The following is a 27,282-nucleotide window of genomic DNA, read 5'->3' as shown; positions in this document are numbered from 1 at the left end:
ATTTTTCTAAATAATTTTGATATTTATAAAATCAATTATCATGAAATGGGGTAACTTGATGCTGAGTTACATATTTGAAACTAACTTATATTTAGTTACAAATGACCTAAAATATATACCATATCTCTTAAGAGCTCCAGTTGCTGATTAATATTGAGTTCTTAAACTATTAAAATAAACATATAATAGACATGTGAAGGTTCTTAAAATAAATTACTTAAAATTAAATACATCTACACATATATATGGAGAAAATTTGGCAAGTTTTATAAAAAAAATTTTGGCCATCTAAGTTGCTCCATTGTATATTAAACAGAATTAGTCCAATACAATATTAGATTAGTTATTTCTCAAATATCTGATGCTTCAAAACACTATATTTAATAAGAATTTATTTTGGTCAGTTTATTATGCACAGTGTGGGCATATAAGGCAAACACTCTCATAAGACCATAATATTAATTGCAAAGTATCTAGAACATGCCTCAAACAACTGGACATCTTAGATGTCAAATGCTTATTCCTTTCTCTCCAATAGAAATTTGAAATACGTTATCTAACTTTTTAAAATGTTTAAATATTCCAACAAGTACATTCTACTTAATTGTTTCATATTCCTTAAAGATTTAACATCACGTTGAAGATTTACAGATACAGAATGAACACATGGAAACCTGTGCTTCAAAGCTACAGAGAAAGGCATTATTCTTTTATGGCAAAGAATTCAATCAAGCTTCAAGTACGAGGTGGTATTTTATTAGCCCTTATAGGTTTAATCAAGGAGCCAATGTCAAGTGCTCAATATAGGACATAGTGTTGCAGTCTTTTCCTTATTGCTTTATCTTAACCCACCATTTAATATTATCTCAATGTTAATACTTTCTAAAATTAGATTTATAAAAGAATTTCAAAGTGAAGCAGCATATTGGATACAACTCTTCAAAAATCAATGAGAAGGATGTAGATATTTTTTGTACTTTTCTTCCCATATTTCATTACGATCTTTCTAAGGAGCCGGAACTACCTACTGCTGAGTCAAGTGGATGAATGAATGTTATATGAAAATAAAAGCACAAAGCCTTATAAAAGCCTGAAAAGGTTCCACAACTTCTTATACTTTAAATGGTGTGTGTGTGTGTGTGGGTGTGTGAAGAAGGTAAAATTGTGACTTAAGGGAGTTAAAGGGCACTGGAACATCCTGTTCTTGAGGTGCCGTATGAATGATTTAGGATTAGCAACCCTTTACTTAAAAAGCAGAGAACGATTTCCGCTTTTGTTATCCATTGCCTTTCGTCTAATTACTTGGCGTTTTCATAAGTAAGACATCACAGATTGAAATTGCTGGTTGAAGGAACATGCTATTGACAACTGGGATTTCCAGAATTTGAGTCTCCAATTTTAATGAAATATGATCACTACAACAAACGTGTTCTCACATGCACCCTTCAGCATTCTCTGGAGATTAAAAAAAGAAGCTGTGGCAGATAAACATCAAACTGAAATCTGATCTTGAGGCTTTCTTAATAATATTTTTGTCCTCTATTCCCATATGGGCATGATAATTGCTGGAGAATAAGGCCATTACTGTTTTACAACACATGTTTTACTTAATAAATGCAAACCCACTGCACCTATATAGTGCTTTTATTTTAAACTATTTACAGGTGACAGTTTGCTGTTAACATTCTTGAGGAATGCTTCTGTCATCAGATATACCATAAACCTCTCTGTTTTGGTTGTTTCTCGATCTGTTGGCTCTTCTGCATTAGAAGTAAATTACCTTGTTGACCATCTCTATCACTGTGCAAGGGAATGAATCATGTATCCATATGCTCAATGCTTTTATTGGGTGGCTAAAATATATATATAAGTTCAAGTGATCAGCTCTGTTAATTCAGTTGGGAATTCATTCACCTGTGTTGTGAAGCATTACATTAGCTTTCAAATCAAAATAAATTTCACGTAGACAAAGGAATATACAGTTAGGTCTATGTGATGACAATACCAGGTGACATGATAATATGAATAGGGGAAATATAACCGGTGGCTCATCCATAAGGAAGCTACAAGTAATTAGTGACTCTTGAAAGAACCAGTCTTCCCCACTGGTAAGATTCTCATGGGTTATCCAATTCCACATAGTCAACATGAAACACATATGCATATGAACAACACTAAATATACATGTGTGTGTTTGTCTGTGTGTATGTGTGTGTAAAATGATTACTAAAGCAGAGTCCATGAAGGAATAGAGGAGACAAAGGAGAAGAGATACAGAGGTGGGAATTAATACATACAATATTTGTGTATTAAATTTCCCCAAAATAACACAAAATTGTGTTTAAAAGATGTTTTATTTTGTGGTTAAACATTAAAACAAAAAGTATAAATGATCAATAAATAAGGATGAGAAAAGTTAATCATAAAATTCATAATGAAAGCTGAAGTCAGGAAAATAAAATTGAAATATATTTGCCAAAGAGAAAACAGCAAGCCAGCTGGCACATTTTGATCTATGCTCATAATTACTTTAGATGTAAACACATCAATTGGAAAATGGGACACAAAAGCAAGACTGAAGTGCGTCCTGTCACAGGAGAGTAAAGATGCATGAAAGCTGAACACAATGTGGTATTTTGGATTGAGTCCTGAAACAGAAAAAAAAAAAAAAAAATACGAGTTTAAAAGAATTGCTGTTATCTGAAAAAGCATAATATAAAAAAATTTTAAAAAGTTTTCTTTCTAGAATGAAAAGTAAAGTAGTTGAGAAGGTTTAAAGAGGTCTTTTTATTATGTAGTTCATTTGAATATATAACTTTGCTTACATAATTAACAATTTTAGAAAAATACTGCAGAAATGGTTGATTAAGGAACTTATCAGGCATCTTTCCCCTCCAAATAGTTATTAAACTTAAAAAATTAAATAACTAATAATTTATAGCCCTAGACATTGATCTACAATGTGTAATATGGAGAAAGGTAAATATTAATCAGCTACAAAGTTTTCAATCTATAGTGATGACCTACCTGCATAATGATCTTGTACAATAGAGGCAGAAAATCTTGTGAGTGAAACCAACCAATATCTTATTGGATTTAAGGCTCAGTCCATGAAACAGAAACCATTCATGACTCTGCTTGGTTGACCAAGGACTGAAGACTGCTAGGCCAGGGATCTAGAAGAAAACCAAATACTACTGTTCTGTTAAGAGAACGCATCTGTAGAATGACTCTTAATGACATTCTTCTAAACTCATAAATTGGAGTCTTGTGCAGCCACCTTCAGAGAATCATCCTCCTGCTGCAGATGGGAACAAACACAAAGATCCACAGCTTGATAATGTGCAGAGAGTGAGAGACTTTGCAGCATTCAGTCATAAATGGGATGCCTCAATTAAATTCCTCCATTCCTGAAGCAGAGAACCCTGAGGAATAGAAGACAGGAGAATGCAATAGCCGGGGGAGGGGGCGTGATGAAGAACACCAAGGAAACAAGGTGGTGTAAACAGCACAGGCCAGGCTCACAAAAGAAATCACAGAGACTGTAGCAGCATTTGCAGAGCATGTTTGGTTCTCTGCTAGATGGTTCCACTACTAAAAAAGGGGGGGGGGGCTCAAGACCACACAATAACCCAGAAATCATGTCCCATTGATAACCCCTTGCAAATGAAAAATTAGTTCTCTCACACCGAGGTTCACTGGGGTTTAAGGACAGGCTTCTGGCCAACACAGATAGTGTCCATGAAACCTGTTTCATAGGGTTTTGACAGGGCATTTTGTTTGTTTATTTGTTTTTTTCTTGCTTTTGTTTATTTGTTTTTAATGTGACAGGCCCATTGCATATGAACTATAGCTTCCAGTGTTGTGTATTTAGGGGATTCCTGTGAAAACAAAGGTGTGTGAATGCTGGGGGGAAAACATAAAACACTATCGAAAACTGTCTAGATGTTAAATCAAGTAAGATGAAATATTAAATATTTGGCAAGAAGTAGTACTTGAATAACATAATAAATTCACTAGAGATGAAATGTTTTAGAAAACATCATTTATAATATTAGAAAATGGGACTTATCTTTATGTATGAGGGCTTTGCCTACATTCATATGTGCCCCATGGAGGCTTGGTGCCTGAAGAGACTAGAAAAGGTTTTGAGATTCTCAAGGGCAGAAGTTACAGACTGTTGTACTCTATCCTACATGGATGCTGGAAACTGTAACTTGGGTGCTCTGGAAAAGCAGTGTATGCTTTAACCACTACGAAATCTCTCCTACCCCTACAAAAAGTATTGAAACTGTACCCTTAGTATAAAGGGATTTTACCAGACTTAGACTGGAAATTCACAGTATTGCTGAACATTGAAATAATAGAGCAAGAAGCTGATGAAACTTTCAGTCATCGTAATTTTTGAGTGTTTAATAATTGCAAATTTTCAATTTTTATTTTTTAGTGCATTCTCTATTTTTATGATTGATATAGCTGCTGTCCAAGTGTTGTTCAAACACAGGTGCTGTCCCATAAACATCCGGTAATTTCTTCACCTGCCTTTTCTATAATACAACATTCCAGCATTGTCACCTATTTTTGGATATTTATATATTCCCTAACCTGAAATATTTTCATGATAAATTACTTGTATGTTTAACTACTCATTTTGCTAATCAAATTGAAACTAAATATTTTCACAGGCACTACAATAAGCTGATAGTTTAGAATAAATGAAGTAGTAATTTATTTAACTAAGAAATGAGTACCCAAGGATGTTTCAGAAGCACAAGAAACATTGTGTCAATCAAACTCATGAAGGAGGGAGTTTTACTGAAAAGCCAGTCAATGGGAAACTGATATTGTCCTCTTGAAAGGACCCCATTATAGGCTGGTGTACTGCAGTGGATCTCAATACTTAGTAATAGAGCTAACAGCCTCTATTAGTTCTTGGAGCCAATAAAAGGTGATGCAAATGAACTCTTAGCATATACTTGGATAATCATTTTTGTAATGAATTGATGAATTAATGGATGGCTCTGTACTTGATTTATGGGAGAAGAAACAAATAGAATTTTCCTTTCTGGAGGTGCAGACAGCTTACAAAAGATGGAATATAAGAAAAGTTTACAATGAGTACAGATTATAGTTGAGCATTTCAAATTTTTTCTTACCATATATGGTACACTGTCTGGCAAAACCTTGACAAGTTGCAAATGGTTAGTTATCTGAAGAATCAAAACAAAATATGCTCAGGCGTTTTATATTTTCTAAACTCAGTTAAAATTGGTAACTACTTAGTTATATGCACTATGGAGATGTATGGATCTGCTCATCAGAGTTTTATGATAAATCAAAATAATGACACCTTGTCTTGTGAGCTTTGTGAAGTCTTTTGTTACTTCATAATGATTTTTATTTATTTTGTAGTGAGAAAATACACTTTCAGATGGCAAAATAAAAAGATGATATCAATTCTCAATACTCTCTCTCTCTCTCTCTCTCTCTCTCTCTCTCTGTGTGTGTGTGTGTGTGTGTGTGTGTGTGTGTGTGTGTGTGTGTGTGTGTGTGTGCTGTATAGTGTATACATGTATGCACAAAGACTGGAGAGGAAAATGTTGGGTACTCTTTTATTACTCTGTCTTATTTTCTAGAGATAGGGTCTCTCACTGACTTGGTTGTTCCTGACCCCATCAGTCGTGGCTGGCTAGATGGCTCACTTTCTCTGCTCCTTATTCTCTCCAGCACTGAAGCTACAGGCTCTCATGAAAACTGTTTCTTGTGGATCTGACCTCGAAGTCTCATGCTTTTCCAGCAGGTAATCTCATCCATAAGACATCTTCCCATCTCTATTTATCAATGTCCAAATTTTAACATAATTGTTTGCTCAGTTTTAAAAAGCATAAAACAGTATTATGAAATTTTCCTTTATTTATCCTAAAATTATAATATTTAGAAAAATAATATTAGAGGATTATCATATACATCTATTCATATATGAGCACAGTCACATTTAATGAGAAATAGATAATGTTTATTTTTTAGAAAAAGTATTTAAACATAACTTACTGATAACTCTGTATAATATTCATACTTCTAAACTAGGAGGCTGAAAGAGGATGAAGGAGGAAAGAAAATAACTGAACATCCTCTCCATATAGATATTATGAAGTCTTTCATCATATTCTTGGCATGTCAGTAGTAAATGTTACGACATATCAGGAATCATGTGGGTAGGTGTTTTCAAGTATAATCACGTGATACAACATGGCATCTCAGGGTCAGGACTATAAAACCATGATGGTATTTTGAAGCAATGGTTTGTAATTGTTAGAAAATTGTTCAACAATGACACATTTAAGCGTGTTTTAAAATGCAGACAATATTTCAATAAATACCAAAGGTTTACTAACTCAGTAGAGTAAGAGGCCTTGTGGCCTGCTGCCACTGTATTTACATGTGTGTCATGAGCAAGCCTTTCCCTTTTAGGAAAATGTGTTCAACATGGCTACATTTGTATCATTTTAGGATGTATCAGCCAATTGTTTACAATGGCTATTTTTAGTGGAAAATATGACCTTAACACTGTTTTAAAAAATATATTTGTAGAGTCAAAGGAGTAACTTACAAGATAGAGAATTTTAAATACCAAATATCTATGGCTACATTAGTGGAATATGGGAACAGGATTTATTCTTATTTTTGCATAGACTTCTACATAGCTGAAGAGACATTTGTCTTTGCCAGGATACTTGTTTTGCTTTTGACAATGTCTCATGCAGACATGGCTCTCTTCTAGCTCACCAGATAGCCAAGAAAGACTTTAAAGTTCTCTTCCACCTTCCTCTCTTTCCCTAGTGCGGAGGTTACAGATGTGTAGTGCTGAGTACCAAATCCAGGGTTTTGTATATGACAATAATGCTCTCTGTTTCTGAGGTACATCCACAAATTAATAGTTTTTTAAAATATCAAATAAAATAATAAAGTATTAGGACTCTTACCTTATATCTGGATTTTCCTTATGAGTCATGTTCTATTTTGAGTAAGCATATGTCAAGCTACAGGGAACACTTTCAGTATGCTGAAGAGCAACAGTAAAAAAATTCTAAGTAAGTATCTTACTAATTATTACCCCACTAGCTCTCTGACATGAAAGCTAATATGTCATCCTGAATTATTCTATACTAAATGGATCAGTATTCCTTTACTATGACTAAGCAAATGAAATTGATCATTACACTAGAGTCATAAAATGAAACTAATAACTCTTTAGTACACAACATCTCACAAAATCCCTCTTATACACACATCACACACACACACATACACACACACACACACAAACACATAACTAATGTTTTGATGTCACTTGAGATATGTGTCTTTCTTCATTTTCCATTAGGTTTTGGAGATTTTTATATGATATATTTTAGTCATGTTTATCCTGTCTATAAACTCTTCTTCAATCCATAATCCCTTCATTATCCACCCAACAATGTGTCCTCCTTTTAAAAAACTATCAAATGTAGTTGTCATTACTCATATACTTTTGGATGTATGTTGTACAACTGAAGTATGGTCAACCACTCTTATAGAAAGCTAACCACACATATCCTAGCAACCATCAATGGCCAATAGATTCTCAGGTATGGGTAGAACTTTGTGACCAGTCTGATCTCAATCCCCATGCAGGAATTTCATCTAGCTTGATTTATACAGCTTTTCTGTAGGCCATCTGAACTTTCATGAAATCATAATGCACAACTGCCTTGTTGTATATGGAAAACACAATTTTCTTGTTTTTGTCCTCCATCATTGGCTCTTACAATATTTCTACCCACTCTTCCCAAATATGCTGTCTTTCTGTTCATTCAAATTTGTAATACTAACTCAAAATTGTAGGTGGTTTGGTGTTCATTTAAGTTGGGATTATGTTAGAGCATATACTCTGCAATAGCAAGGGTTTTCAAGTGATTTAGTGCATTGCTGTAAGTCCAGAATTTAGTAATGTGCTTGACATAGAGATGCTTAAAATATTCTTGTAAATTCATGCTGAACAATTGATACTTAGGTAAGATATGTCTCATGCTGTGAAAACAACAAATTAAGCTATAAGATCAATATTTATCTTTATATTTTCTATTCTTTCAATAAAGGCTTAGAAATGTCAGATTTCACTCAATTCTTTTTTTTTTCCTTCAGCCAATCTCTTTTAGGAATCTTATCACAAACTAACAGATTGTGCTAACTGAAGCATTCCTCAGTGTGTGACTGTCAAGTGATGAATGGTGAGAGTGGTGATTTTAAGATTTGGGGAAAGTAATAGCATCAGTCAAAGATAATCTAGCATTCATAGCACCTTCCAGAACTACATAGACTTGACCATGGGATGAAGCTTCCAGGTCAATACAAGATTTATTTCTTTGTGTTCTATAATGTAAGCATGAAGTGTCTTTAGTAATAAGGTCTTTCCAAGTTCTGGACCGTCACCCGGAGCATCAGCAATATCCTCTAAAATTGGAGGTTATATGAAACCTCACTGGCTATTACCAAGGAGTAAATTCATTCATGGCATTGTTTTTTTTTTTAATTTATTAGGCTGTATTGTTAAATAAAGGTACTGCTGGCTTATAGACTTATGAACATTGCTGGTATTATTTGTAGCACTGGAATTTGATGTATTATTATATTTAAGCATGAAATATTGGGTATATGGTATTTAAATGTCAACATCATATTAGTGCAAAAGGCATCTAATAAAAAGTTTTCAGAATAGGAAAACTGAAAATCTGACAAACTCATATATTTTAACAAAGTTTTAAATCTAAATAGAAAACAGTAAACTATCTTTTGAAGTTCTCACCAATTATCTGAAGAAGCAATTTATTTATTGTGTGTGTGCATGTGTGCATGTGTGCATGTGTGTTTTTCTATGTTGGTGTGAGTGCATATTGGAATGACAGGGAAGAAATATATTTCTTTTGGTTAAAATAGAGAAAAGAGTCCTTGGTGATGAGGACAAATTCCATTTGAAAAATTAGATAGGATCCTTTTGTGACCAAATAATTCATAACATACTTTTCTATATAATTTCAACTTAGCCAAAAGACAGACCTTTGTAAAATTCTCATTTTGAACAGCTATGTTTCTGATTGAAGCTCCTGATTGGAACATGATCTACATAGATGACTTTACACTTTTTAAGGCAAGAAAACTTTCTTCACTTATTTCAAAATATGTCATTACAACTGATATAAAAACAGTTCAAGCCCTGAAGCATGAAATTTGATTGCTAACCCATCTACTTTCATTGCTCCCTACACAGTATCATGATAATGTGTCTTCGAATTTTAGGGAGAGATTTACTTCTACTACAGATTAAAAACCAGTCATTCCCTCCAGAACCACAGTTGCCACGATCCTTTTAGATTAGCAGGAACTTTGTTAAATAGAGTTTTATGTGGATGCATCTGGATACCAACTTGTTTATACATTTGGAAACCAGGAACACCACAATTAGACTTTCTGGCACATGTAAAACCCCACCAACTCCAAAGCAGTTTACAGAGATGTGTGGCAACCAAAAGACACTTATGAGTATCATATTACACAACATAAATGGACCGATTGTATTATGGTCACACCAGCAAGTCTACTTCAGGCTCAACCCTGGGAACCAGCCTGAAAACACAAGTCTGAGTGAACATGCTTTGAAGCCGATCTGCAAGCATGCTTAACTTCTGCACCAGCAAGACATCTTAAATGTAAGAATAAAAGTTCTTGTTAATAGTGCACTAGAAGCGAATTCATAGTGACCCAGAACTTATAAAAGAAGGGGTTAATATAGAAATAGAGGAAGTAATAAAGGCTAGGCATCTTAGCTACTGGATAGAAACAACATGATTTTTTTAATCACTCACTTTACAAAGAAATATTTAATAAGCAATGGCATACTGAATACAGAAAAACGTATTAAGAATTTTAAGTGAAATATACATTGAAATATTGATCTTATTATGGCTCTAGGAAACAAATCTATATGCAAGATTGCTATAACCACTCAAGAAATAAATACTTAGAAACTTAGTTAACTAGAAAATTATTGATTTATAATTTTAAATTATAAGAAATATTTCAGCTTAAAAAATACACCTTTCTTATCTTGGTGAGTCTAAAATTCTGAATATAAATCAATATCTATCACATCTCATCATTATCAACTTAAAACATCTACCTAGACCTAAAAATACATTAATCTCTATAAAGCCAAGCTTAATTTCAAAACTAAACTATCTGGTTTTCACCCGCAACAGAGACTGCCAAATACGAATAGCCAAAACACTATGAATGTGTATATATATATATATATATATATATATATATATATATATATATATATATATATATATATTCCTGATTGTTTCATGGTTCTTCTTGCTGTAGGTAGTTTATTGTATATATGTGTAATAATATAAATGCATACGTAAAATTTTTAATAAAACATAACAAATTAGAAAAGGAAAAGTTTAGGGACAGGTATGATAAAAATTATAAAATATCTTTATTTAGAAAAAGATAAACATTGTTCAGCAAGTTAAAACAAATCTGAATAAATATAAAGTCATAGCATTAATCTGAATTGGAAAGTTCAGTATTGTCAGTTTATCAGTTCTGAAATTTATTGATTATTTCAGTGGTAATTACAAGGTCATGAGATATTTTGTTTATTTAAATTGAAAGATTTATTCTAACTGTATTTAGAAATAAAAGGTGCCACCAAATTAAACTGAATTTGGAAAAATAATTTGAAATTACTCCACTTTGTAATTGCAGAAACTACTGCATTTGTGGTAACTACGGTGTAATATTTACCTAAATATAGATGACTAGATTTGACAGCAGAATTATCCTGACATATGAATGTTAGCTGATAATTTTGTGTAGGTTCTCAGGATCTAAGTCAGAAAGCAAGATTGCATGACAATTGTTTTAGGACTGAACTACTTGTCTATTACCAAAGCTATTTCATGGACTATCGTCTGTCTGTCTGTCTATCTATCTATCTATCTATCTATCTATCTATTTATCTATTTTAATTTATATTTGACATAGGGCCTAACTATGTAGCCCAGGTGGCCTATATTTCACTATATGAATGATTTTCTGAATCATAATGACTAGATTTTTGCCACCATTTTTTTCCCAAAGACTTACAAGGTAGCACATGGGAAAGCTTTTGTCATACATCATTGGTATTAGAAAGTCTATGAGAAAAAGTAGATAAATATAGGTTAAGTGTATTAAAAGCAAATTTCTGTGTTTACAGTAATCAGAGCCAATAACCTGTGGTCATGGATGCCACAATATTATATATAAAGTCAATTATTTGTTGGTACACTTTCTAAAATGCTATAATTTTCTTTCACTTTTATGTTTAAGATTTGAAAGTTTCACTAGTTTAGAGACTATTGTTAAATCCTTTAGAACTTCCATTGCTACTGTGCTTTTGACCCTTTGGGTAGTTGTCTTAGACACTTTTTAATATCAACTACTGTTATAAAACACTATACCAAGGTAACTTATAAAGCAACGTGTTTAACTTAAGGCTTATGTTTTCATAGGGCTAGAATCCATGACCATCATGGTGGAGAAAATGGTAGCCAGCAGACAGGCATGTCGCTGGAAATTGCATAGGTTTTTTAAACTTTAAAGTTGACCCTTAGTGAAACATGCCCTTGAAGAAGTACTTTTCTCCTAATCCTTCCTGAACAGTTCCACCATTGAAGCATATAAACTTATATAGGACAGTCTCAATTAAACAGCCATATCCTACTCTTTAATTCCCATAAATCTGTAGCCATATCATAATAAAAATATATTCAATCAAACTTCAAAAGTCCTCATAATCTTTCACAGTCTGTAATTGTTCCAAAGTCTCAAGTCCCTTCTGAGAATCAGGGACATCTCTTAACTTTAATCTCTTGAGAAGTAAAAACATAAAAGCCAATTATGTGCTTCCCATATATAGCGTTTCAAAATATATATTAATTACCATTCCAAATGAAAGGAAGGGCAACATAGTGGGGAAATACAGGAGCAGAGCAAGACTGACACCCAAGCAAGACCAACTTTATACACTGGAGTCCTATATTCAGTGTCAGAGGACTTACTCGGCTCTTCCCTCTCAGTTTGGGTAACTGCAGCATAATTCTCTCTTTTGGCCTGGTTCCACTCCTCCTTATTTGCTTCTCTCTTTGGATGATATCTCATGGCTCTGGCATCACCACCATCTTATAGCCAACAAAATGAACACAACATTTTGCCAGCTTCATGCAGTACCCTCATTGGTTTAGAATGCAGAAACTCCCCTGCAATATTTTTGGCGTCAGAAGCTTTCCTTAGGTGAAGAACTTTCTACACACATTTCATCCTTTATCCTTCCTAACTCTAAAGCCACGACTGTGAGAATGAAGCTGCAGAAGCTGGCTGCTTGCTTGAGAAGGAGCCTGGCCCCGTCCTTGAGTTATATTTGCATAAAGCTTGATTTGCTGTAGCCTTTTAGTACCAGAAATTCCCTGGAGTCTTTTCCTTTCACAAATTGCAGGATTATCTGAGTAGGGCCTTTCCCTAAGATGCCACTCCATTTTTGCATCATTCCTCTGCTTCGCACGTGGAACACAAGCTTTAGCTACAACATTAAGTATCTTAGTGTTTCGTTTCTCTTCCTTTTCATTTTAGAGCCCACAGGAATTGTTACCAACTAGCTACCAACACTGTCAATATTAGGCTGACCTAAAATCTCTACCAATGACATTATTTCCAACCTTTTAATTTTAGCCTCAGTCAGATTCTTAGAACAAGGGCAAAATTCAGTCACATTCTCAGAAAAAACATCACACAGATTGTGTGTAGCTCATTGTTAAAACTGTTCCCCTTTGAAACCTCTTGAGGTGAACCTCCATAATCTACCTGGGTATGAATAATACATTCTTTTTTATTAAATATTTTTTTATTTTTCACATATATATTTATATTATGACACGTATTTACAATAAACTGTTTACAGCAAGAAAAACCTGCTTACAGCAGGAAACAAACAGGAATTACATAAATGTTATATTCTTAGTGTTTTGGCTATTTGTATTTTACCATCTTTGAAGAAAACATCTTTTCTATTTTGATGAATCTAAAATTTTGAATGTAAATAAATATCTGTCATATCTCATCATTATCAACTTAAAACACCTATCTAGACTAAATACATATTAAACCCAAAACAACTAAACTTAATTGTAAAACTGAACTCTCTAGTCTTCAACTGCATCAGAGACTAGAAAAGGAATAAAATTACTTAACTGAGTAGACAGGGAGTGTAGATTATCCAATTCCCAAATGAGAAGATCACAGATGCCTAAACTGTCACCCAAAACTCTGTATAATGTTTGAGCACCATCTTCAGCCGTCTGGCCCCATATAGCTGACAGACGTATTTGTGAGGGCTTGCTTACCCGGTCTTGGCAGGGTTTGGCCATCAACTCTGCCTGCCTCCAAACTTGCCCATTTTCAAACAGAATTCTGTCTGTGGTAGAAATGAGGACTATTTCCCCAGTGTCTGGTTTGCTACATTTGAAGCCATCTCCATAAAGAGGTTTTTGTTTGTTTGTTTGGTTGGTTGGTTGGTTGGCTGGTTGGGTTTTTTTGATGCTCATTATCTTCTTTGAGGTAGGCTGAGTGTTGCCAGGAGTTAACCTGTCTCCTTGTTAATGCATCTTTAAAATAATAAAACCATCTCTAAATGCCATATTCTGTAGGACTCTGAGGTTTTGGAAGACCTTATCTAACTATTTTACCTTAACTTTCTATAGAATCATATCTATCTGTTATATCTAGGATGTACATTCTTGTGATAAAAATAGACTAGTAATTGTTATGACCACAAATTGATCAACTAACAATTAACTTGTATAAATTATTTATCCTAAACAGCCTGCAATAGCACTTTAAATGTATTGGAAGTAAACCTTGTATTATAATTGAGTTATATGGGTACAATACTCCATATTAGAGAAGAAATACATATAATGTGTGTTTAAAATTATTTTAAATTTAAATTCTATACCAATGTATCTAAAATTAAGCTTATTTTACATCCATATACAGCATTCAATACCAGTGAATTAAAAATAACCTTGTGAGAAACAATTAAAGATGAAGTTGAGGAGTTGATTCAATAATCTACTTTTTGTTCTATCAATCTTATATATTTCTATATTCCTCTTTCTTTCTTTCCAACCCCTAACTCCAAACCTAAGAATGAAAGATAAAGGAAAAGAGAGTGATACATTTTCAAAGTTTCTACTGGAACATCCTACTAAAACCTATTTATATTATTCAACCACTTTAAAAGCTTAAAGTCACAAAGTCTTCCACATTCCTTCAACAAAGTAGGATAAGCCATCCCATATCAAGAGCCCTCTTCCTGATAACGACTACTACCTTAGTTATTTTTCTATTGGTACGATAATACACAGTGACCAAGGCAATTTATAGAAGTGAGAGTTTATTGAGGTTTACAGTTTTAGAGAGTGAGTCTATGATCACCGTGTACCATGCAGGCAGACAGGTGTGGTTCTGGTGCAGTACCTGAGAGCTTAAGACATAATTCCCATATAAAGTCAAAGGAGAAGAGAGACTGAGTCTGTGTGGGCGTTTAAAACATCAGAATCCATTCCTAGTGACATGGCTCATCCAATAATACCATGCTTCCTACTCCTTCCCCAGTAGTTCTTCCAACTTGGAATTAAGCATTAAAAAGTGTGTACATGTGAGAGAAATCCACAATCAAACCTCCACAGGTAAGGAATATTAAGGCATATAAGATCCTCAATATATTCAGTATAAAAACATAGTTTTCTCCTTTTCTGACTTACTGTGTTAACGTTACAGTCACAATCCTAGAAGAGAGAGAAAGAAGTTTGTAAACCGTAATGTAGGAGAAATAAGAATACTTTAAAAATTTCTGCCGCTATTGTGAAATTCTGACTCTTTGGTATTGTATAACCAATTAGAATATTATTCTAATATTATGCTCTAAGAAAAGAAAAGAATACTTAAGGGTGGGACTTCTACACGAAGATGTAGAAGTAGATGAACCTTTCTCTTTTCTCATCCTATATATCTAAAATCTGAGCATTTATTAAAACCCAGATAGGAAAACTTGTGAAGATGAACAATTCATAATGTAAGAGTCAATATGCCATGAAACTCCCCTCTTCTTTGTTTTTAAACTTACATGTACTATAGCATTCTTGGAGAAACAGGAGACCTAGAAATGTGAGTATTTGCCTTAAAAATCCTGCAATCTCCCCAACTGGAACCCATTTCTCCCCTTTCCCTTCTGAAAAGGGCAGGCCTCCAAGGATATCCACCAAAAATAGCATATCAAGTTGCAACAAGACAAGTCACCTCCTCTCTTATTAAGGCTCAAAGAAGCAACCAAGTAAGAAGAAAACTATCCCAAATGCAGACAAAAGGGACATGGGCCTGAGTAGGGTAAGAAGAGGGGAGAGAAATTGTTATCAAGATGTAATATATGAAAGAATAATAAATTAAAAATGAATAGATTTTAATAGTAGTGCTCCTATAGGTAGTAAGTATGGCTGGCTATAAACTTCTTTCTTATGACCTAGTCATAGTCAGAATAAGAAATAATGGACTCTATCTAAAAAATTAAAAGTTTTAGAAATTCCTAAAGATAATGATAGAACAGCTGAAATGTTCATTAACCTTTCTCCCATATTCTTGCTTGTAGCCCCCTTCAAAAAAACTGGTTCACACAAAAAAAATTTTACCTTTTGGAATAAAAAGACCTATCCTGACAAACTATGGTGTTTTAAGAAAATAAATATTTTCCCACATAAATACTACAAAATAACATCTGTAAATACTGCAATAACATCATGTCTACCAGCAAAAGGTCAAATGAAATTTCCACTTTCACTCATAGGAGAAGAAGTGAGTCACATTGTTTTTATAATGATACCAGAGAAAATAAAAGTGATAGTCAAAGTATTCCTCATTATTATGTGTAATACCCTCATCCTCTACACTGTGTTTTGTATGCGATGTATGGATTACAAACTTCTGAACCCATCCAGAAGTAGTGAGCTATTTTTTGTTATTCTCCCAGTTCAGTTTCTGAGTAAGTGTAGTGGAGGGCCAGGACTTTCATCATCACGTGTGATTGAGTGTATCCATGCTTCAACCTTGCTATGTATATGGTGGCCACATTGAGAAAGTCACTAAGTTATGCTTGGCTAAAATAGCTTAGGCATACTAATGGTGCCTTTATGTAAACTATGGGATTGATCCCCAAAAGTAAGGATATTTTTTTCTTAGAAGCAACTATCCACAGTCAGATCCTGGCTTCCAGGGCCTTACAAAGCTAGAATTGACTACCAATCCCAGGAAGTAAGTTGAACTGATGAGGTCTTCAAAAACATTATTCAAAGTGACCACATATAGAAGAGGCACAAGAGTAGAGGGAAGAGATACTCATAACCAAGCAGTCCTTATCGAGATGTATTTTCCATTATCATTGACCTATGAACATTATGTCATTCGTTTTCGTCCAAAGATGTTTAAAAAAATGTCATAACTGTGGTTAATGTCTTTCCATCAGACAAGTGACTTCTATGACTAGGACCAGAGCTTTAATTTTGCCCTCTTTTTGTTTATTTTATCATGAGAGCTTTGGAAAAAAATCTATTTTTTAGGAACTATTATTTCAGTACTTTAACAGTCAAAGGGAAAGACACTCATATCTAGAATAGTCTTTTTTTCCTTCAAGAACACTTACAAACAGAAGTCAAATAGCAGACTTACTTGTGGATATAGCATGACAACATGCTTCTCAGATGATGACTGTTACATCATCCAGATAGGATTCAAAGCTTCACAGTAATTGACTTTATCTTCATAATTTTCTACTGAGCACTAGTTACATGAATTACCAGCCATACCACAAGTAATTGAGAAAATAGAGTCAATGGAAAATAATCCTGAGCTAAAACCTTTAGAGCATTTGGGAAGAAGGGTTCAGTGATAACCATCATAAATGGTTTAGTTTGCATAGAAGAAAATAGAGAAAATTTCAACAAAATAAAAAGGAAATTGAATTATATGAACCTGTAACACTGAAAAAAAATGCATAAACTGAAATTACAACTTACCTCCCCCCTTGAAAATAAGCTCTATAGCAGAACTAGGAACTTATAGTCCACATTAAATATAACACATAGCAGAAAAGCTGCAACTTACGTGTCATCAGTGAACTTATGGTAAAACAATAAGACGGAAATCCTACAACATAAATGAGATCTGTATTCAGATCATTGGTTTTCCTGTTGTGGTATTAAAATACCCCGACAAGAGCAAGTTAGATCAGAAAAGATTTATCATGCCTCATAATTCATGATGACAGGGAATTCCTGTTGACGGGAGTTTAAGACAGCTGGTCACATGACGACACAGTCGGCATGCAGGGAGTGAGAAAAGATGGTGGCTCCCTTTGTCCTCTTTATTTAGTCTGGGATCTCAGCTTTTGGAAAGGTGTAGCCTACTATGCAGCCGTGAAGACCCACCTGGAGTAGCCTAGAGCATACCTCCCAGGCAGGCGCTGAAACTACCTTCTAGGCGATACTAGATCCTGCCTACTTGACAATCAGTATTCAGCATTTCGAGATCGCAACCAAAACCCAAGACAGCGAATTTCCTTTGTATCTTGTGTTTTTAAACTAACTTTAACTGTGCACGGTAAAGAAAAACAATAAACATATATGAACCGCCTAAAATTTATCAAAATGAAGCATTTAAAACAATTGTGCTTTTAACTGAGGATGACAAAGGAAGTTAAGAGAGTCCTTATTACATAAACTGCTAAGTGATGAGAACAATGGCTGTGGTAAGTCCCGAATATATAACGCAATAACTAAAGCTACTTCTATAAAAGCTATTCAGAAATACATGTTAAAACACTATCAGTAATTCATAAAAAATTATAAAATGCAATGAATATGACCACATGAAGGTAAAAAAATGATGAAACAATGAAACAAAAATGGAAGGAATAAAAAGCAAACACATACCACAGGAGATTTTATTCTCTGTCATAAAGTAATATACTACAAATTTACAGGACTTGAATCCTGTGGAAATGTTCTTTTACCACAACAGATTCAAACTATAAATCAATAACAGAAAGCTTACCTGAAATTCCTCAAACACCTGAAAAGACACTTGTAAATAATCCATGAGCAAAGAGGTAGTCTCCATGGAAATAAAAAAGACATTATATTGAATGAAAATGAAAATGTAACATATCAAAATTTGTGCAGTAGGTAAAATAGTACCCTTGTGAAAATGTATAGCATTAAATGCTTACTTTAGAAAATACTTAAAAACAATATTCTAAATTTGTATTTCAATAAAGTGGAAATATAATAATGAGAATAATCCCAAAGCATGCAAATGGGATAACAAAGGGAAGGTAGATGTAATATCTGTGAAACTAAAAGAGTTAAATGTAGGAAAAAGCAATAAGCATAAGATAAAATCCTTAATTGTTAATCTTTAAAATGTTCAAAATGATTGGAAAATTTCTTGGGTTAGGAATAAAGAGAAGAAGTCATTAACACCACAAATAAAATGTGGGCATTACTAAAGATCTGTAAGGCATAAAAAGTTAATCAATGGGCTTTTAAGTATTCACATACTTTTATTTTATAAACTAGAATAAATGGAAATTTTCTGAGAAATAGAAGAACTTAATGCACCTGATATGGAAGCAGTAGGTTGTTATGGGCACAACTGATCATCAGAGGCAAGGCTTCCCTTAAATTAATTCTGTTGGCATTTTATCATACAATACTGAGGTAACAGTGTGCACTGCCTTAGTAGTAGCTGGAGAAAGAGAATAATGGAGAACATTACTGTATTCTGCTTTAAGGATACAATAGAGGATGACCGTGTCATGATTACTTATAGATTTATAATTGCAGTAGTGGCTATACCACCCTGTACATGGGGTTGATTGACACAGAACCATATGCATATCTCATAAAGAAAAAAAGGGGTCCTGTGCTTCAACCAGAATTCTGCAGTTCTCTGAATAATCTAAAAACAGAGGTAAAGACATTTCTCTATGGAATTTGATTTCAATGATTAACAACAGCGTAAGTTGAAGGTGGCAATTTTCATCAAATTCAATTACTTTTATATTGGATAATTGCAATAATATTCTACATATACTAACTTTGAAAAATACTAAAATATAAAATTTATCATGAGCCATTAATATATTTTATTTATTTGTATATATTCATTATTCAAGGGAAGCATTTTCAGTCAAATCAGCAATGAGGCAAGGAAGTCCACTTTCTTTTATTGTAGAGCTTATGGTCTTAGAGCATTACCACATGAGATAGAAATTGAAGGCATGAAAATAGGAAGTGAAAGCATCAAATTAGTCCTATTTGCACATGAAATAGTTCTTATATATAGTATTTCTATACAACAAAAAACTCTAAAACTGATGATTATTTACAGTAAACCTGAAGAAATTTATTTTACTAGTTATAAGACTTGATGTTTTTACACAATATAACTCTTGGAAGTCATCACATGCAGTATTTATGTGCATTTATTCGCATATGTTGCTTTGCATTTTACAGAAGTATGCAATTGCAAATCCAAGAATTTCTAGTTTTCCATTTTTAAAGTATACTTTAAATATGTACTAATTGAAAGTCCTTAGCACAGAATTTTAAAAGATGTCCTTAAATATCCATGAAGACAAGCTACAAAAGAAACCTTTAGAACTTGTGTTTTGAAACACCTAAATTCAGAGAAGAAAAAACATCTTGATATTCAATTCAAGAATACTTCTAACAATTATTTTGAAGAAAGTATTTTGTCTCATAATGAATTAATATCAATATCAGAACATAACACATTTAGTTGAAAGGAGAATGCAAAACATAACACATTTAAAAAGAAATTCTATCCAAAATCTACATTTTATTTAGAAGTCACTATGTTGCTATTTTCTTCTATTTGTAACACTATTTTTGCTATAATAAAAAGGAATTTTCTAAGACTCTGGAAGTAAACTAAACATGCTAAGCTCTGGAAGCTTATGAAACTTACAGGATTCATAATACCTTTCCAAGCAATATAAGCAGTTATAATGGGCAGAAAGAGGAAACTGAGTGGGATCTGCTGAGATGTTTGTACATTCCTCAGAGATCTGCAGAGTTGCAGATTTCCTGTCATCCTCTCTATTCTAGGCTTTTATGGGATGCAGCTGCTTTTGAGTCACTCATCCTTCAGTGAGAAACTTTCACCATGTATGGTAAAAGGTCTAAACTCACTTCCAGGTTGGAAAATCCACAAAAACCTTCCAATCCTTGAGCTCTAAATCCCATCTATTTCAGATCTTGCCCCAAACTCAGGACTTGAAATCCCTCCGATCTCCACGCTGGACATATCCACCCTGGAAAACTCCCCCAAAGAAACATTATTTAATCCTGTCTCTAACTCAGTTTCCTGTTGCTTCTCACCTGAGCAGAGACTGTCACACTCTTGTGTCATTCCCAATAAATCTCTTGTGTGAGGTTTGTTGTACAGTGTGACTTTGTCATCTTCCTGGGCTCCCAAATATCAAGATCCCTTTCTCCTCAGAGTTGTAACACTTCTGGAGGGGAAAAATCTTTGCACTCAGAGCGGCAACACTTCCTTTGGTGAAACCTTTCCTCACAGAACTACATTTCAGTTACGGAAACTTTCTCCCTAAGAGCTGTACCACTTATACACATATACAACAGTAAGTAATGCTAAAGAGCCCACATGCTCACAAGGCAAGACATTTTACTGAAAGTAGATTCTTCTTTAACACAGCACATCTGACCACAGTGTTTGCTCCCTCTACTCCTCCCCACTTTCCCACCACAACCCCTCACTCCCTTCATTTCCCTTCAGAAAAGAGCAGAATCCAGAAGAGAACAAGCAAACACAACAAATAAAATACAATAAGGCCCTAACCAGAGACTGGATATCCCAGAAAGCAAGGGTAGAACCAAACCAACTGGAAAAAAGGGAGAAACATCAATGAAATAATTCCTAATGATATTCTACTATACGCAGAGATCAGTGCCTTGCCCACTCATCATCAAAGAGTTTTCTTCTGGAAGCAGATAGGCACCCACAGCAGACATTGTGCTGAGAGATAGCCTAAATTGAAGGCATCTGTCTCGTGCCTTCCTTTGGAGATGGGGTAACCCTGCAGAAAGACAGGGTGGTAAGATTATACACATCAGAGGACGGAAACAGCAAACTCAGGACCTGCATGGGTCTGTACTAGGTCCTCTGTGTGTACGTTATGGCTGTTAGATTGGTATATTTGTGGCATAATAACATGAGAGTGTGTATTTCTCTGGCTTTTGTCAGAGCTGCTCTTGGGACGTTTTCCTCCTCCTATTAGGTTTCCTTGCCCAGCTTGTTTGTTAAAATTTATTAATAATCAGACTGATGAATCTCTGAATGACATCAGACAGTTCATTCCTAAGAGAAACTGCAGAAGATATAATAATTTAGGCAAATCATAATTCACATTAGATTAATTTTCCATAAATAAGGTAAAAAGATAGAAAGGGAAAGAGAGTACAGGCTAGTGCATGTCCTCCATAAGGAGAGAAGCAGTCAAAGGCAGTGAGAGGAAACATAATCAGTCAAGGAAAAAAATCACAGGGATGCTACTCAAATATTTGCATTAACAGATGTGAAAATACCAAGGACAGAGGAAAATTGTGAAATTATGTTAAAATGCTGACAATGATGTTCCTCTAATGTAACAGGATACTACATTGGTTACCTTAGTTTCCGGTGTACAGCAGAATTTAAGTGGTTAACACCAATGAAAAGTATTTCTGCAGTTTAACATTTATCAGTGACAAAGGAATTCTAGTGTTGTTGTGAATTAGCACCTAAACTATAAAATACATTCATAAGGGATTTTTGTAATCTATTTCATTTTGAATAAGTTTACTCTTCATATTTGTTATTTACATAAATTATATTTGTTTGATGTATCATTTAAAATGGGTTTACATACATTTATTTTCTCTATTTTATGGATGTAATTGAACTGGAGATAGGCCTCACTGATTAATTGAAAACAAGAAAATGCTGAGAAAAAACAATCAATGCTAAGATCTTTCCAGCCGTTGTTCAAATTGAGCACTCTGTGTTTAACTCTGGAAATACATCTAATCAGCAGAAGTTTGTCTTTAGATAATGGTAGATAACTCCAGAGACTGTGGCTTCTGCTGATGGTTTTCCAATGTGACCATAATGCAGCTCAGTATTGGAAATTAATAAGAGTTTCATGAAAAATACATTACCTGCATCCTTTGCCCAAACTGTGTCTATTTAAGATTGCTTCTCTTTTGAATTATATATTTTTTGTTTCTATGATAGAAGTATATGTTTCCAAATGTTTTCTTTTATAGTAACAGTACAAAATTTTTCATTTTAATTCATAGCAGATGGCAGCAGTATTTCACAGCCAACTTGAAAACAAATGATCACCCTGTAAATGATTGTTCATTTTTACTCAAAAATTGAAAAAGATAATTATAAATACTGATTTTTATATCAATAGAAAATTATATTGGTTTTAATACTACTGTGATGGCTAATCTTGGTTATCAACTTGATGCATCTGAAGTGAACTAATATCGAAGCAGCAGGACACAGCTGAAGGTATTTTTATGACAGAATTAGTTGATATGGGACAATCTATCATAGATCTGGGATATAGCTCCTGGTAGAGTCTTACACCTAAGGATATGGCAGAAGTAAGACTTTTCTTTTGGCCTGATTATTCCCACTGTCAATGGCAACTTCTTTGCCCCTGTTGCTGAGGCATTGTTTAATTGATATTAGAACCTATTTATTCAGAATTTCAAACAAGACCTTTGGAATTCCAGCACCATATTGGGACTACTGTGTCATTCAGTCTCATGGACTGAACAACTACCGTATTCTTGGTTTTTACATTGTGAAATAGTAATTGGTGGACTAGGATTTCATAGTATATAAATCAGTCTAAAATAATACCATATTTTATTTCTGGTTCTGTTTCCCCTTTTTTAAACATTTACCATATTTTATTGAAACATAAATAAAATGTTTTTCAATTATTTTTACAATGAGCTTATATTGTTAATGATTGTGAAATTGTATTTCTTATTAGTATTTTGTATGTTAGCAACCTCCAGGGAAAATAAATTTAATGTAACAATAACCTTAGCTTTTAGGTTCAAATGAGAATTTTTGTTTATATGGACATAGTTAAAGTGACTACACATAAAATGACTTTTGACCTGTAGCTATTCTGTCAGCCTTTTCCTATGCTATTAATTTACATATAATTCTTTTGTTTTGAATTTTGGAATTTAGATTTATATTTGTAACTGTCTGAATCTAGGTGTATGTAGACAGTTCACATTTTACCCAAATCTTTCAGTGTACCCATTTCAGTAAAGAACAGCTTTTCTTTCAGTAGACTAAGCCCAAATATTCAAATCAATTGTTGGTTCCTGTCATTGTTTCATCCTACCTTATCAGCCCTATGATGATTATGGATCCAGAAAAAATATAATTTTACTTCTTTTTAAAAAATATATTTTATTAATTTATTCATATTACATTTAAATTGTTATCCCATCCCTTGTATCCTCCCATTCCTCCCTCCTTCACATTTTCCCCTTACTCCCCTCCCCTATGACTGTGCCTGAGGGGGACCAAGTTTCTTCTTGGTTTCTTTAGCTCTAAAGTTCTTAACCTTTGGTCCATGATCCCTTTGGCGCTTTGGAGGGTGAAACAACTTTTGACAGGTAGTGGCATATCAGATACTTATCTTACAATTCATAACAATAGCAAACTTACAGTTTTGAAGTAGCAATGAGAATAACTTTATGGATGGAGGTCACCATAACATGAAGAAATGCATTAAAGGGTGGCGACATTAGGAAGATTAAGAGCCACTGCTTTAGAAAAACACTGACTAATAGAATGTGCTTTATATAGTAATAATTTATAGGTTTATAGAAGAACTAAAATTTTGTCATAACAAACTTTTAAAATGATTATTAATACTTTCCATGCTGCGGTAGTCATGTTCCTTACATTCGAGTATTCATGAAGTTAATCTAAATGCACTGACTTGTTTTTAACATTGGAATGAGGCCAATGAAAAAGGATGTTATTTTTTCAGATTAGACCCTTTGAGAATGTGGTGTTGGTTTTTTCATTTACAATTGTCCAGGTGGTATTAGAGTACTTAGCAAAAGTCTTAGTGCATACACCAGCTAACACACTGAAGAGCATCTTCAGAGAAAGAGCAGAGAAATCACATTATCGGATGGGTTTGAAGATGATTGCTCCTTTCAACAACTTGACTACAGATAAAGAGACATTAAAGGCCAGGGAACAAGTGAAGTAGGACCATAGTCTGTGAAACAAAGCACCTGTGGTATTTCAAGTTATTTAGATTCATAATAAATTAATTAAGCAGAATTAAATGAGAAACATAAACAGGTGAGCCTAGAGTATTTGAAGTATGTGATATTAACCCATGAAATAAACAATGCTCAAAGGCAAACAATGTTGCTGGCTCACTGAATTTCTCCAGAATTCTCCAAGTTCAATCAATGTGTCATTAAATCAGATTGGTACTAATGTAAGCAGAAAGCCACAAACTTGAAATATAAATTACTCTTCTAAAGGGTAAAAATCCAAGATGCTGTCATTGTTGCTTGGGCTGTTGGTGAAGGCTCTCTTTGCATTGTCATGGGATCTTCATATAAAGGTGTTTTCTCTGTCTCTGTATACAGATTCTCTCTCTCTATAGGTCCTTCTCCTCCCTCCCTCCCTCTCTCTCTCTCTCTCTCTCTCTCTCTCTCTTGTGTATGAGCTTTCCGACTGCACATTCATGTTCTAGAAAGAGGAGGGTTTATTCTCCAGCTTCCTTGAAAATGATAATAAGGCTTTTGCTCTCACAGCATGCTAAGCACATACACATTGTGTGTGTGTGTGTGTGTGTGTGTGTGTGTGTGTGTGTGTGTGTGTGTGTGTGTGCTTGAGAGAGAGAGGAGGGGAAAGGGAGAGGGAGAGGGAGGGAGGAGAGAGAGAGAGAGAGAGAGAGAGAGAGAGAGAGAGAGAGAGAGAGAGAGAGAGAGAGAGAGAGAGTAAATGTGAATTGTGGAAAGACACATATAGCATACCTTAGCAAATTCTCTGTTTAAAAACTTGTTAAAATTTATTTCAAGGCTGAGAATATGGTCTATTTTGGTCATTTAAAAGTAATGTATATTCTATTACTGTTCTGTGAATAGTTTTGAAAGTTTTCATTATCATGAGGATAAATAGACATTCCCAGGTCAAATATGTCCTTGATGATAATTGTCCGCTTAAGCTCTGTTTTTGAAACATACGTTGAATGATCTACTATGACTGGATTTATCTACATTTTCTTATTCTTTAGTCAGTTTTGTTTGTTTTGTTTTCTTGGTTTGGGCGTTGTGCAGGAGAAACAGTAAAACAGCTCTAGAACTCATGGAATATGGACCACTGGTTAGCATACCCATAGTGGGTGTGCTCAGCAAGACATAACTCAGAGAACTATGTGTCCTGGGGACTTGATGCTGTTATGGAGTTGTTTGTTAACCTTGCTGTCCTTATCATCCCCTTAATATATAAATTGTGTAAGTACTATAAAAAGGACTTCCAGCCACTCACTGGGCACTATCATTCAAACTCACAATAACAATGCTTTATTTCTTTCAGGCATAGCTGCTGAAGCAGATTAATGATTCAACCACAACCCTTGAAAAGAACCTACAGGTGTAAATTGCTAACAATGACCCTTAGAAAGAATTTGGAAATATAAATTGTTCAACAAGGTTAGGGAAAGATGTTTTTGCTAGTGGCTCTGAAGTAGAAAGTCTTATTGAAAAATAGATTGCTTAGCAAAGTTAGGTAAAGATGTTTTTGCTATTGGCTCTGATGCAGAAAATCTTAAGGAACAATTTGAAATTAAGAAAAAGTGCGCTCTTACTAATAAAGCTATGGTCTTTTTGAGGTTGATGAACAAGGCAATACCCAAAATAGCACTAGCTGACCTGACTGTCTCACTGAAGCTAAATGTCCAGGTGTCTAATTTCTTATATTTATTTTTGCCCTCAGCTTACTGATATGATTTAATAAAATTATTAATGAGTAGATGAGCCCATTTTGCATTTAAAGTAGAAATGTCTGGTTATTTTTATATAGAAGTTTAGACTTGTGATTCTTTTAAATTTACTTTTCAAGTTTACTTTTAAAATTAATTGATTCTTTCATTGTACCTGCAAATTGCAGAGAAATCACCTTGCTTGCTTATTCTCTGTTAATATATAAAAGTTACTTAGTTACAAATATATATGGGTTCTTGGAAATAACTTATTTTTCATGTTGTTTCTCATCCATAATATGTAAAAAGTTTGATCATATGAAGGTATTGAGGAGCATGTTTTCTTACATATACTCTTTGTAATCATTCTCTTAAAGAAAATAGAATGTAAACCAATATCTATCATGTCTCATCATTATCAACTTAAAACATTTATCTAGACCTAAAAACATCTTAAGCCCTAAACAACTAAGTTTACCTGTAAAACTAAAGTATCTGGTCTTCAACCACATAAGAGATTTGGGAAGGAATAAAATTGATTAGCTGAGTCTACTGGGAGTGCAGGTTAGAAGTTTCCCAAAAGAGAAGATGACAGAGAGAGTTTGCTACCTGAATAGTTACCCAAAACTCTCTTATAATATTGGAGCATCATCTTCAGGCTTCTGGCCAAAAATATCTGATAGATATATTTGTGTGGCAGGAACTATTGAGGACTCGCTTACCGTGTATTGGCAGAGTTTGTCCATCAACTCTGTTTGCATCGAAGCTGGCTCTTTTTTAAGCAGAATTCTGTCTTGGTAGAATTTTAGATGCACCAAGATAGGAAAGATGTTTTCTTCAAGGTTGTCAAATACAAATAGCAAGAACACTAAGAATGTAACATTTATATAATTCCTGATTGTGTCATGGCTCTTCTTGTTATAGGTAGTTTATTGTATATATATGTGTAATAATATAAATACATAAGTAGAAATTAAAAATGCTTAATAAAAAGGTAAAATAGAATGTAA

This window comes from Acomys minous (genome assembly GCF_964271855.1).
Source record: "Acomys minous genome assembly, chromosome: 3".
Lineage (NCBI taxonomy): Eukaryota > Metazoa > Chordata > Mammalia > Rodentia > Muridae > Acomys > Acomys minous.
This window is presented reverse-complemented; position numbering follows the sequence as displayed.